The 14,277-nt window shown below is 43.9% G+C and overlaps 1 protein-coding gene across 6 annotated transcripts in view; it reads left to right on the forward strand.

Annotated features, from left to right (window-relative positions):
- The first annotated feature begins 1,207 nt into the window (after positions 1-1,207).
- UBAP2 (ubiquitin associated protein 2) overlaps positions 1,208-14,277 on the forward strand; it is a 186,807-nt gene continuing 173,737 nt past the window's right edge. The window contains exon 1 of one of the 6 annotated variants that reach the window (XM_049795053.1): positions 1,208-1,272. The gene's annotated coding sequence lies outside the window, so the exon portion shown is untranslated. The other 5 variants (XM_049795056.1, XM_049795054.1, XM_049795052.1 and 2 more) reach the window with 5 other exon arrangements.

The raw sequence follows: 14,277 nt of genomic DNA on the forward strand, positions 1-14,277 counted from the left end.
CAGAATGGAAAAAATGCACAGTAGGAAAAAGCCTAAAGGGAAAAAAGTTAATTTTTTTCCTGGCTCACCACCTGAAACTCCTCTTCTCAGGGACTCAAGCAACCTTCCTTCCTTGCCATCTGTCCTGTCACCATTCTCTTTAGGTTGCCAGAAGCTGCACCAAGTGCTCTGACACACCTCTGCTCTGCCACTCCCTTGCCGTTCTCTGTTTATCCCTAGCATACTCTCCTTGAACTTTTCCTCCTGTGGCACAGCTATCCTTTGTCCTGGGATTCCTCCATGTCAATGGGGTGCCTCCCTGCATCCAGCGTAGCAAAAGAGTGTAACACTTAGAAAAAACTAATGTAAGCACGGAATTGGTTCCAATTGCCTGACCACTCAGTCATTGGTCTCAGCAACTGCGGAGAGAAAATGTGAAGGAGCCTTTTGATTCTCTAGTCAGGTGGATTGTTTGGGATATCAAATAGGTCTGGGATGAAGCCCCCAAGAGAACAACCAGAGAAGGAACAAGGGAGCTCCAGAAAGCTTGTGTTGGCTCAGATTGAACACTGTCTGGGACCAAGGCACCAAGTGTAATGAATATAATGTGGCAACCTGAACAGGCTTTAATCTGTGACACAAACCACTCATAATCAGTCCTGCCAAAACCCTGCAGGGCAGAAAATAAAAACCCACCTTAAAATAACAAGTAAAAACCTTAAAAAAAAAAAAAAAGCTCCTGGTTTGAACCGCTCCTTCGGCCAGTGAGAGAGGAACCGAGCCACGTTTCTGAACGTTCACCCTGCCCCTAAACCCACCCGCCCACCCGGGGACCAGGCTGCTCCCGGGGGGCGCTGGGGCTCTGCCTCACCGCGGCCTGACAAAGCCCTCAGGCGGCACCGCCCGTCCCCGCAGAAGCCCCCTTCCCGGTCGGGCTCCACCGGCGCGTCAACCCTCCACGGAGCGAACCCAGGAACGGCTGCAGCCTTGCCCCGGGGCCTGCCGCGGCGACAAACCGGCGCCGAGGCCCACCGGGAGGACGGAGGCCCCGCGGCCCCTCACGGAGGCGCGACCCGCGCCGCCTCTCCCTCAGCGCCGCCAAGGGCGGGGCCAACCGTCCCCTTCCGCCGCGCGCGCCCTGGGGTGGGGGTGGGGTGGGTGGGGTGTGCGCGCGCGCGCTCGCCCGCCGTGAACAGGTCACGTGACGGGGGAAAGGGGCCGGCTTCGCTCTCCTTGTTCACGTGGTGCCGGAGGGGTTAGGCGGAAGGGCCGGTGGATGGGCGTGCGCTGGTGGTGTGTGAGGGGCGAGGCGCGCGGGAGGGTAAAGGGTTGGGGGGGGGGGTTGTGCGGGGAGGGGAGGCTGTAGGCGAGCGCGTCGCGTCACGTCACGTCACGTCACGTGGCGGGGGAGCGGCCTCGCGCGCGCGTGGAGGAGGAGGGGGGAGGGGGAGAGAGAGAGAGAGCGACAGAGCGCGAGGGAGCGAGCGAGGCAGGCAGGCAGGCGCGGGGCGGTCACGTGACGGTGGTGGGCGCCGCTGCTGCTGCTGCTTTGTGAGCACATTGGGCAGGTACCGCGCCGGGGGGAGGGGTGGTGGTGGGGGAGTGTGTGTATGGGGTGGGGGGTGTCCGGGGCCGCGCGCACCCGCGGGGAGGTGTCGGGGGTCGGGGGAGGGGAGGGGGGGGGGGCGCGTCCCCCTCCCTCTCTCACCGCCCGCCCTCCGCGCGCGGCAGCGGCGGTGGGCCCGCGCGCCCGCGGGAGGCCCGGCGCCCCTCCCCCGCCCAACGGTCCGCGGACGGCCGTTGCTCCCTCAGCGACCCGAGGCCCCCGGGACGGGCCCGTCGCCAGTTCCTCTTGCCGGTGGGTGCTTTTGTCCGGCGGTAGGTGTCTGCCAGGACCGCCCCTTCCCGGCCGCGGAGGGGTTGGGGGGGGGGGGGCGGTGTGTGAGGGGAGGCGGCTCTGCCCTACTTTTCCTGGCGGCCGCCCGGGGGAAGCTTCGCCCTGCCCTAGATTGCCACCCCCCCCCAACACGCAGATACACACCCCACACACACACATTTCAGGGGCGCGGGTAGGGGCCGCTGAGTAGGCCGCGGTTGCTGGCAACTCCCGCTCTGCTCCTGCCCGGGCTCCTGTCGGGAGTGGGAGCCCACCCGCCCCCCGGTGGGTGCCGGGAGAGGTGGGTTAGCTTTCCGCTTTCTCTGGGTCGGGGGAGTGGGTCCTGCACCCCATCCTAGTTGTTCCTCATCCGCTTCCAGCTGGGGGTTTCTTTCCTGACACTTTCCTGACAGGTTCGTGCTTCTCGTGGCTCTGTGGGCTTGGGGGGTGTAAGGAAACTCGTGTGCAGCTGGACCCCTCAGAGGAGAAGTGGGGCTGGTGGAAGGTTGTGTGCCTTTGGGCTCCTTCGTAATCTCGAATCAGGCCAAGGTAGTGCTGGCAGCACAGAAGGGGAACAAGTGGGTGAATAATTTGATTTGTGCTTTGTGTAGGGCTTTACTTCCATGTTGTCTTTCCCCATCTCCTTCTCGGGTGCTCCCTCGCTGGTGGGGGTGGGTAGGACAGCCGTGTCACGGTCACAGTGTTGCTACAGAATTCACTGACAATAGCATTTCAGCAGCAACAGTAGGTTACTTGAGGACATGGTGACAAATGAAATGTTCTCTCTGTTAACCTTCTCTACCTAGTCCTTCCTCACCCCCGATTATGTGTGGTTTATGAGAATTGAAGTCAGGGCAGGGCTTTGCTATTGGGCTGGCTTATGTTGCATTTAAAAACAAAAAAGAAAGCTCTTCTGTGTTTGCTGTTGTTGTCAAAGAAAATTGCAGCAGGAAGGTGACCTGGTAGAAACCCTTCTGCAAGAAACTGGATGTAGAAAGGGACCTGGTGCACCTTTGAGCCTGACGGCAATGATCTGAACTCTGTGATGTGAAATAGATTTAAAAACATGTGCTGAAACATCTGCAGTGCTGTTGAGCAGCTCCCAGGTGGCATTCAGGGTGAACCTGGTTTGAAGCTTCTCTTATAGGTGTGTTAACATCAGGAGCATGGACGTGCAGAGCCCTCTTGGTTGTGTTCAAAGGAACATGCAGTGTTGTGGAACAGAAACTTCGGGTTTGCTGTGGAGCTATGTAAGGGGAAACTCACGGGGGCCAGCCCACTTTGCCTCTAGCTGCCAAGCAGCAGTTGGTCCCTAGTCATCTCAATTCGAGTAAATGCTGAGCGCTTATAATACAGCAGCAGATCAAGGCGATAGCCTCTGGGTTGGTGGTGGCTGGTGAAATGGAGGGGCCGTCCTGGCATGAGAGCAGCTGTTTTTTTCAAGGAGAGAAATTGGAGCTGGATGTGAGGGAAGGGAAGGGAGGGGGAGGATGTGCAGGCCTGGAGGAGCAGTGCTTGCTGTTGAAACGGAGCCCTTCACAACAAACGGCAGCGACTCAGCCTTCTGAGGCTTTGCCTTTTTAATATTTACCAGGACCTTTTAGCAATTCCTGTGATTATATCATGTTCTCCGGAGGAATCTGGGTTTGGATTCCTACCTGGCTGACTCAGTATTTATACCTGGGCCCAATCTGTCTGTGGTAGTTTGGCCTAACTTGTTTAAAGAATTTATTTTTAACCTTACATTAGGTAACTTGAAAGCAGGGAAGGCTAAATCACGTTGCAGCATTAATGATGTTTTGGGACTCCTGGAGGGTTACATGGAGAAACTGGATTAACTGGTGTAAGCCAATTTTGATGCAGAGTCTGAAAAATGAGCCAGCTTTTGTGTTTGTAACCTCAACAATCTTGGTAACTTAAAGGAGTGAGGGAGGAGTGGGAGTTGGGCAAGCTCTGTTCTGCTTTGTTCTAGTTACAGCTTTATCAGCATATTGATTTAAAAAAAGTGTTTCTAGTAATAAAAACAAAGGCATGGAAATCCAGAACTTTAGGCTGTTTCACTTGTGTTGTTTTGGCCAGTCTTCAAAACAACTCCTGGTGCCATGACTTGCAAAAGGATTTGGCCATTCAAGGGGACTTCGTAGTTACAGACTGGCCACTAAAATCTAAGGAAGCTAAGGGAAAACCCAACAAAAAAAGTCTTGTCTGTTATCAGAAGCTATTATGTTTTAATTGTTTGGGGTATTTTTTTTTAGTTCTTCCAGTTTTTAAGCTACTGTTTTAGGACTTAGAAGCAGATTTTTGATGTTTCATATTTCTTCCATGGACTTTTATTTTATGTGATGCTTTTCTCATAGAATGCCATTTTTGGTAGGTTTTGTATTTGTTGCTGGTGTCCCCCTAGTGATACTGATCATAGCAGAATAGTATGCTGATTAATAGTGCTTCAGAAACCTATGTACAGACTATGAATACTCTGTTAATATTTAGTATTGATAGTATTACTATTAATAGTGTTGTTTACTTACAATTTCAGTAATGTTTAGTACCAGTACTTGGAATAGGATCTTCATGAAAGAATAGGAATACAACTTTATATCTTTTATTAATCTTTTTATTTATCTTTTGTCTCTTACTTTGTTAAAGCACATGAGTAGGACTCTGAAGACCTCTTGTTGCAAAATGGAGTGGTTTGGACTGCTTAAAGAATCACCTTCAATGGTATTAGTGAAAATGATTTAATAGGAATTTATATAAAAACGCAGCTTTACAGAATTCGATGGCAAGGTTCACACTATTATTGAATACATGGATGAAACGTACGCAGAAAAATTAAGTTAGAATCAAACAAAAATTATGTATACAGAAAGCAAAGACACAATAGGGTAAAAGAGAAACATACAAAGGAAAATAGAGTTAGAATTGATTTCTCATGATTTGTACAAAGGTCAGGAATGTGAAAAAGTAGGGGAGACCGTCCTGTTGAGTCATGAGGTTCAGAGAAGACCCCCTTGCATTCTAAACTCCTGTTGGAGTCTAGGTGTGGCTGGATCGACTCCTAGTCTCAGACTTGGTCAATGGGTTATATCTAAAGAGATTATGAGTATAATAGCAGCCTGAAATTCATTCACAGTTGAATAAAGTTCATGACAGTAGCTTAAGCATAGATTTGAAGTGCAATGTTTGTAATATACTTGCTATAGAATATTCAGGTTAGTACACACATGCATAAAGGCACTAAGAGATGTATATACCTAAGCGAGTAAAAGAGGTATACCTGTTAAAAATTCCCCTTGAGTTCAGTGAAAATATTCACTCAAATGCTTCGGCATCTTTCTCAACGGGCAAAGGGCTGACCCTCAAGGGGTGGAGAGTATCAGCACAAGTTTCGTCCATTTTTGGCGACAGACCTCCAATCTTCGCAAAGAGAAAAGTTTGCAAGCTCTGAGGCATCTCACTCAGAGGGAGATGCTAGTTGCAGCCCGCTGCGGTCCAGGAGAGCTCAAAGTTTCTCACTTAGTACTGCTGCTTACAGGTTCGGGAGATGACTGGCTTTAGTCATCAGCAAATTACTGGGATTCCAGTTGCACTGGTACTGTTAGGCATGAGTTGCGATTCAGTTAAGGAAGGCTCCAGGGCTATCAGAGAATGAATTAAGGTTCAGATACCAGAAGCTTCAAGGCAGTTAGGAGAGGACAGAGGTATGTCTCAAGGTTGTCAGGAGAGAAGTAATTATCTCTGTTCCCATCCCCTGCCTCTGCCGGGCAGCAGGAGTCCTTGGAACGGTCAGCACGACTCCCTGTTTTAGCCATGCAAGAGTTCCTGGTGCGGTCAAGCAATGCTTAGCCACCCAACTCATTTTACGTATACTAAGATATAGAGAGACTTCCCGAGTTCATAGATCAGCCCAGAGAGGGGGAAGAAATGCACCACTGCACCTGTGTTCTCTGCTTGGGTTTGCAGCAGCCTCGTATGACCTTGGTAAAAGAGTGACTTGTCGTCCCCTTTGTAAGATGACAGATTAAAGAAACTCAGCGTTGTATTTGTATACTTCAGAAGTATTGAATGGAAGGTGCTAGAGGAAATATGAGTAATATCCACTTACGTGTTGTTATTCTGCTGGAGCTTTTTGCTGAATTTTGTTTTTTTCTGATACAATCTGCTCACTTGTACCCCATTGACTCCTCTTTGCTTTTCAGAGAAGATCTAGTCTGGGCTTGTACTGTTTTTCATATAACTTTCCTAAACAGGTTGTGCTCATTAAAGTGAGAGCCGGGATGAAGGTTGTGAAGTAGCTCCTTTGCAATTACTTAAGGTTTGTATTTTGCAAAAATTGTACAAAGGCTTTCTCCGTTTTTCTCTTAACATGAAAGTCCACGCTCTTTAATTTTGGCTGTCTAAACTGGCAGTTTGACGGAACTCCCCATCCATCTGGGGCTGCTGCAGTCTGTTTCACAGGTGTGGTACCTTCAGCCCTTTTCTCCCCACTGCTTCACAATACTGTGAAGAGTGAACAGTGACTAAAGACAGATAGATTAGAAGTGATACAGTCTGATGCCTAAGATCTCATGGCTTGCTCACCTTGCTTTTACTCCATTGTAACTATTTTGCTGAGCATATTGTTTTATTTATGTCCTCTTTAGATTGTAAAACTTTTAAGATAGGTTGTGTGAAGAACTTTGCACAGTTTCCTTGCATGAAGTTGTTTTACTCTCAGTTCTCTTGAAATTCTCTTTTTTTGTCCAGCTGTCTTTGTGAAAGCTGTGAGATACTGTGGCTTCTTTTGAAGGTAAACTTGTCAAGCTTTTTCCTGCTCCTTCACCAGCTTCTTAAATCAGTGTTCCAACAGATGAGCTTGGAGGAGTCCTTAACCTGGCCAAGTGTAGCGTTTTGCATTAAAACAATAAAATGTTTCCCATATTGAGAGAGCTTTGATCTTTCTTGAGACTTAAGGTTTGCCTGAAGTAGTACTCCTATGGAGAACTTTATGGTTTTGGGGTTTTTTTGCTTTATTATACAGGAAACACAGTTTATTCCAGATCTGCAGAAGATGCAGGTTCAACAGAATGTGTGTTACAGAATCATTTAGTACTTGAATCCAAAGTTAAATGAATAAAACACAACTTTTTTCTTAACCTCCAGATTTGAATCGTCAGGTTGCACTTGTTTTAACCTGGTTTAATGGGGTGAAAAAAAAAATCTGTCTTAGTCTGTTAGGCAACACCATGGTTGAAGGTGTAAAATTTGAATCCAGTAGCTATGAGCATATTCCTAAATATTTTAATGGTTAACTGTAGACGGAGGAAGTCTTTGTGCATTTTTACTGTGTGTGGCATAGGTTTAATCTAGAATATTTCAGCTGTATTTCTTATGACTAAAATACTGTTTCTGGAAGTAGGATGAAGCTTTAGAGACAATATTGAGATTGCTTTTGAGCAATCTCAGTATTTTTTAAATGTTAACTGAATCACGGCTATTTTATGGTAAACAAGTGACCAATATCTTGTATTATCACATTGTCCATGTTTTCCTGTATTTGAAGGCTATTGCTGACTTATTTTTTTGCATTTACATTCTTCCTTGATTTTCAAACTTTTATGTTGTTTTAGATGCAGTTTCACAACATGAATCTGAAAGGAATCCTGGTGCCAAACCCTGCTCTGTTGTGGGGCTGTACATAATACATTGTATTTGAGAAGTTCTGGCCCATGCTCTTAATGGGTTGGACCCCAAGGGACAGATGTCTTCTGTTACTGGGCTTTTATTTCAGCTTTTAGTCGCATGTTCTTTAGGTCACTGACTTGTGGTCTGTTTTGAGACTGACATGAGAGGGACCTAAATTACTGGTGTTAACTTTGGGTGACTAAAGTGATGAGGGGGAGCAGTACTGCAGTTCCTGGTCTTGTGCTTCACTTTATTAGTCACTGAATGAATTTCTGAGTGTTTTGAGCATGGGGTAAGTGTCAAGGGGTAGCTATCTGAAATTCAGTTTAGAGAAAGATTGAAATAGTGTTATGACCTTGGTTAATGAGTATGCAAAAGTGGGTTTTTTTCAGTGTTTTGGAAAACCTTGTGGCTTCTGATACATGTCCTCAACCTCTTGGGTTTCTTTGCTGCTTCTTGATGTCGAGATAACAGCCATGGCCAGGAATTTTTCTTTGCATCTTAGGAAAAGACGCATATTATCTTTCTTGAATAGCTCTCTGTTATGACTGAAAGTATAAAACTCCTTGCAGCTTTATACCTGTACTCCAGTTTCCATTGTTAACCATTTTATCTGTTGATGTAGTAGTGTATGTTGCTAGATTTAAAGTCCCAGTGACTTTTACCCTACCTGATTTAATTGAAGGTAGGCGTTCACTTGATTTTTCTTTATGTGACTGAGCAAAAATGCTAGAGCTTAAGAGTTGTTCCTAATGAAGCTTGCAGAGCATTTTTGATAACAGCTTTTCTGTTATAGGACTTCCTTCCCTTTTTACTTCACTTAGTCCCAGAGTGGCTGAGGTTGGCAAGGGCCTGTGGAGGTCATCTTGTCTCCCCATGCTAAAGCAGTGCCACCTACATCAGGTTGCCCAGGTCGGTATCTGGACATCTTTTGAATATCTCCAAGGATGGAGTCTCCACCACCTCACTGGGCAGCCTGTTCCAGAGCTTGGTCACCCTTACAGTAAAAAAAAATTTCCTGATATTCAGATGGAACCTCCTGTGTTTCAGTCTGTGCCTATTGCCTCTGGTCCTGTCACTGGGCACTGATGAAAAGAGCTTGGCTCTGGCTGTGCACCTTCCCTGTTATTTATATACATTGATGAGACAGCACCCCCACCCCCACTCCACCCCCAAACGAAACAAACCGGACCAAAAGCTTTCTTCTCTAGGTTAGACTACTTGACATAGTCAAATCTGTCATCCTTCAGGCAAGCTCAAGGCCATATGTTCTTACATGCCTTTAAGAAGGAGGTGGATTAAGGATTGAATTTAGTAGGAGTGGTGGTAACAGCAATTCATGACTCTTGATAGGTGGAGAAGTGGGTGGGTTTGGGATATGTGTTTAGAGAAGGTGCTGTGAAAATGCAATAAGATGCATATTTCAAATCCAAATAATTTCTTTGCTTGCAAATAAGGAGTAATTGGCTGTCTCAGCTCTAGCTGAGCTGAAGACTATAATTTAGCAGTTCTGTGAGGGAAGAAACACGTCAGACATTTGATTGTCTGATAGTGATAAAATTGCCCAAGTCCTGTGTATCTTCTGTCTAGGAATTGTGTGGATTGTAAATAATGGTTTAATGCACATACATCTTTTAGGAGAGGTTAGGCTGAGTTCTTACAGTACTTCGGCATATTGAGCAGTTTATTTTTTAAAAGTGCTTTTTAATAAGAGTAAAGCCAAAACTTTGCAGAATTACAGAAGTCCTGGTAATTAGAAGTGAACTGGATCAGCCTATTTTCCCTATTCTTGCAAATCCAGCCATCTTCTCCCAAATCCCCAGGACCCACAACTGTAGACAGGTTAAAATAAAGTTAGATGGTTAAAATTACTTCATAGTTAGGTATACTGAATCTGAGAATTGCTGAGACAGCTCTTCTAGTACAGTCCTCTGAAATGAAACAGTAGTGAGATTTAGTTTCTGCTAGGAAACCTACCTCAAATATTTATATGACTTATCTCCCTTGCTGATTCTGTTGATTGCTAGGGAGTGCTTTTGAGTACTTCAGTCATGGGAGAAAGGGAAACAAAAATGTATAACTTTTATATTTCTTCTCAATAAACAAATCCATTGTCCTGGTTTCAGCTGGGATAGAGTTAATTTTCTTTCTAGTAGCTGGTGTTAAGTCTTGGATTCAGTATGAGAAGAATGTTGATAACACTGATGTTTTCAGTTGTTGCTAAGTAGTTTTTTATACTAAGTCAAGGATTTTTCAGCTTCTCATGCCCAGTCAGCAAGAAGGCTGGAGGGGCACAAGGAGTTGGGAGGGGACACAGCCAGGGCAGCTGACCCAGACTGGCCAAAGGGATACTTCATACCGTGTGATGTCATGCCCACTATATAAAATGGGGGGAAATCTGGCCGGGAACTGCTGCTTGGGAACTAACTGGGCATCGCTCAGGAAGTGGTGAGCAACTGCTTTGTGTGTCACTTGTTTTGTATGTTCTTCTTCTTTTCCCTCTTCTTTTCCCTCTTCTTTTCCCTCTTCTTTTCCCTCTTCTTTTCCCTCTTCTTTTCCCTCTTCTTTTCCCTCTTCTTTTCCCTCTTCTTTTCCCTCTTCTTTTCCCTCTTCTTTTCCCTCTTCTTTTCCCTCTTCTTTTCCCTCTTCTTTTCCCTCTTCTTTTCCCTCTTCTTTTCCCTCTTCTTTTCCCTCTTCTTTTCCCTCTTCTTTTCCCTCTTCTTTTCCCTCTTCTTTTCCCTCTTCTTTTCCCTCTTCTTTTCCCTCTTCTTTTCCCTCTTCTTTTCCCTCTTCTTTTCCCTCTTCTTTTCCCTCTTCTTTTCCCTCTTCTTTTCCCTCTTCTTTTCCCTCTTCTTTTCCCTCTTCGTCATATTATTATTATTATTATTTTCTTCCTTTCTGTCCTATTGAACTATCTTTATTTCAACCCACAAGTTTTACTTTTTTCTGATTCTTTCCCCCATCCCACTGGGTGGGGGGAAGTGAGCGAGTGGCTGCATGGAGCTTAGTTGCTAGCTGGGGTTAAACCACAACATCAATTAAAGTAACTCATCAACAGAAGGCACCACAAGTGTTTCACTAGTTATGAAATGACCCACCTATTATCAAATGTGATAGAACACATGGCAAGAAACTGCAGAACCATGCCTTTTTAGTTGATTTTAATATCTAAGCAAAAATTGAACACAAAAACGTACTGAGTGAGGCATCTTACCTTGCAGGCCAGAACAAGCAGGTTTTGAACATTTGAGTCAGACTGTGGTAACTAAGATGTTTTCCACCTTGCAAAAAACAAGTAGCTGTTTGGGATCAGAGCTGAATGTAGGAGAGAACAAATGAAAGAGTTCAGCAACTGGAGTAGGCATAGTTTTCCTGACCAGGACTTTATTAAGGAGTGGTGGGTGGCCAGGAATTGGTTTTATGGTTGTAGGTCCCCTTTATTGACAGACTCTGATTGAAAAGCTGACACGCAACTCTTCGTCCTCTTCCAGTTGCTCCATGGTATTGGAGAAAAGTTAGGATCAGTTGTTAGTGTGTTCCTTTAACGGTATGTTCGCTCCTTGACTCAGCAGACGGGTCCTAATGCTGGATGTAGAGGGAGAGGGACAGAATGAATTGCTTGTGGAGGAGCAGGAGGAGGATGTAGCTTGGGGGTAGTTGCAAGACAGGTTTGGGGTGGGGGGAAGAGGAGGGAAGAGTTCTGTATTCTTGATCACTGCATATGATGGATTGCTACTTTTATTTGTTCAAATTATCCAGAGTCTGGCTCATAGTAGCAGAAATCAAATCATTAATGCTGGGGAATCTTAGGTGTGTCTTTACAAACAAATAAACAAAATTCCTGCTTTGTTGAACGGGCCCTGAAAGTGAGTAATGAAATTACACCAGGAACAATGAACTCTGGTGAAATACTTGTGGAGGAGGAAGGGGGTCTCTGTTCTCTGCATCATTTTTGGCTATTAAATCTGTGACTGTTTCAGTGTTTTGAAAAGGTGTTGCTCTGTTAATGTGTAGTGGCTGGGGTTCAGTAATGCAAACTGGAAAGCTGTGAGATTGTTTTCTGTCTACTTCTGGTACTCCTATAAATGTGTTTTTGTTCTGCATTGATGGGTATGCATAGTGCAGCACTGACGAGTTGCCTTTTTTCCCAGAAGTTTGTATATGAACAGACATGCTGTGAAATACTGTGAAAGTTTTTTTTAAGGTAATAATTTTGTTCTTTTGTAAGGGAGAAATGTTGAAGGGGGAGGGGATAAGCTATCTCTTCTGGCTGTCTAATGGTGGGTAAAGTTAGCTTTGTTTAGAGATCCACCTGGTTGTTCTGTTGAGTAAAATGAGACTGTTGCCACATCTTACATTTCCTGAAAAATCTCAGCTTTAAACTTCTCAATTCCTCTGCCAGGTGAAGTGACCTCACATAAGAATAGCTCAAACACTGTGCTAAACTTCCCTAAAATGTGTATCTAAACACTGTGCTAAACTTTGCTAAAATGTGTATCTAAACTACTTATTATAGTTAAAGCCTAAAAGCATTCAGCTGAAGACAACGTGTAAGAGCCTGAAAATAGAACTTTACACTAGGTTGGTTTATCCAAATGTATGTGTGGGTATTATGACTCTATCATATTTTATACTTGTATGATATTTATGGCTAGAGAGGTGTGGAGTGCTGTTTTCTTGAAATCTTAAAGACCAGCTTGGAAGAAGTGGTATGCTTAGCTCTTCTAGGACTTCTTGTGAATTGACCTTCCAAGGAGTTCATCTTCTGGGATGTATGAAAGCTTGTTGAAATACTGACCTACAGTGTTTAGCCTCCACCCTCTTTTTCAGAAGTTGTGTGTACTTTTAAAATGACCTGAATTTCTAATTTAAAGGGGGGAAAAAAAAAAAAAAGTGGAAAGATGCCCTCAATTTACTTTTCCAAAAAATGTACAAAATTAAGATTTTTATTAAACTTCAGACCAGTTAAAAAAAATTAAAAAAAGCTCCCCAAAGGCTCATCTTAAAGAAGATGCTGTGAGTATTTTCCAATTGTATTTATATCCAAAACATCACAGCTGCAGGAGTCTCAAGGTTAACTGAAACATTATCATATGTTTCTAGAACTTAGGCTTTCAAGTCTTTTGTAGTAGTTGGATATCTAACTAAAGCTCTGCAAGAGTTCATTCAAAGCAATACTTGTTTACAGCATGAGAATTTTAGGTAGACATCAATGTACTTCTAACTCTTAAACAACTTGCATTTCAGTCATGTTAAAATCTCTGCTGACAAGCGAGTTCCAGATAAACATTTATTTATTTGTAGTTGCCTCTAAAGTTAAATTACAGCCTTTTGTGGATTCACTATTAGTGTGTAAGGTTGACTTTTTTTGACTCACCAGGTTTAATCCTAGTTCTCTTCTTGCTTAATGTCATTGCATACTTGGGCTCTTTGTTTCATTCCTTTTTTTAATTTGATAGGAATTGTGATAATTCAGTTAAACAAAGGTTTTTGTTCTCAAATGTGCTTCCTTATTAGAATATACATTAAAGTCTAACTGATCATCTCTGATATGGAAGGCCTTACTCCTGGTGCTTTGTGTTCTGGGAATTTGCTGGGTTTTCTTCATTGTGTATATAATGTTTGGGAACTTAGAATGGTTTTAAGGGAAGTGATATCCCTGGCTTTGGGAATGAGATACCTATTTAAACATGCTTTTTCCTTCCCTTTCTTCTTTGGCAAAAAAATCTGAAAAGAGCACAAAATGTTTTTCTTGGAGGTATTCATAACTCCTCAAACGGACTTTCATGAATAACTGGAAGTAAAAATTCTGCTCCCTAAAGTTGCTCTTCTCAGCAGTTGCATGTATACTCTGCTATGTTTAAATGCAGTGTATTGAGAGCTGGCTTATCCCATTCTATCAGTCTCTTGCATTCGATCCTGCGACGAAATTCATGTAATGTAGTTGTGATCTCAGAGTAACTTCCATGGCAACAAATCTCAAACCTAGACTTCATGGCAAGGTTCTTTAGGGGTATAAAAACTAAGATTGTGCTAACACCTTCTGCCTTAGAGTTTTAGAGCACAGCAGCAGGGTTGTTAAGTGTCAGTTTTCAAATTTTAGACATGGGAAAATGGAGGGACCAAAAGGACAGTAGCTACTTAGATGAGGCTTGTATGCTTTGAAAAAAAAACATGCTAAACTCCTGCAGAACTGCATGTTTCAGTGTCCTGAAGGTGAGACAGTGAGCAGCCTTTTAGCAGTTTGCTTTCTGCTGATTACAGCTTTGGGTAAATGCTGCCCTGTTAACAGTGTATGTGTCTTGGACTTTTTGCTCTTATCAGAGGAGGCGCGTAGAATGACAAGTTGTGGTTTTCCTTTTACAATTTTTATTTTCACTTTATTCTAGTGAATCTGGTTGTTCTTACTAGTTTTCAAAAAGCCATGTTTTGGGCAGTGTACTCATTGAGCTTGAAAAATGGTCTTTGTGAAATTGAGAACACGTTTAAGGTATCATACTGTTTTGCATTTTAAACTTGCCTGCCATTGGTTTCTCAATGTATTTACAGTGTCTTCTTGGCTTTTACAGCAAGTGTGCTTAACAGTCCCCTGTTGTGCTAGAATTTTTAAATTATATTCAGTAAATGACTGAAAATTATTACTGTGATTAAAAAGCTGTTACTTAAGTTTGTAATGCAGTTTTTAAAACTTGTAATATTTTATCTTGCTTATCAGTTGCCCATCCTTTGCTTGACTTCTGTGTACATACAGCTTTTTG

Source organism: Accipiter gentilis, chromosome Z (assembly GCF_929443795.1).
Source record: "Accipiter gentilis chromosome Z, bAccGen1.1, whole genome shotgun sequence".
NCBI classification, from domain to species: domain Eukaryota; kingdom Metazoa; phylum Chordata; class Aves; order Accipitriformes; family Accipitridae; genus Astur; species Astur gentilis.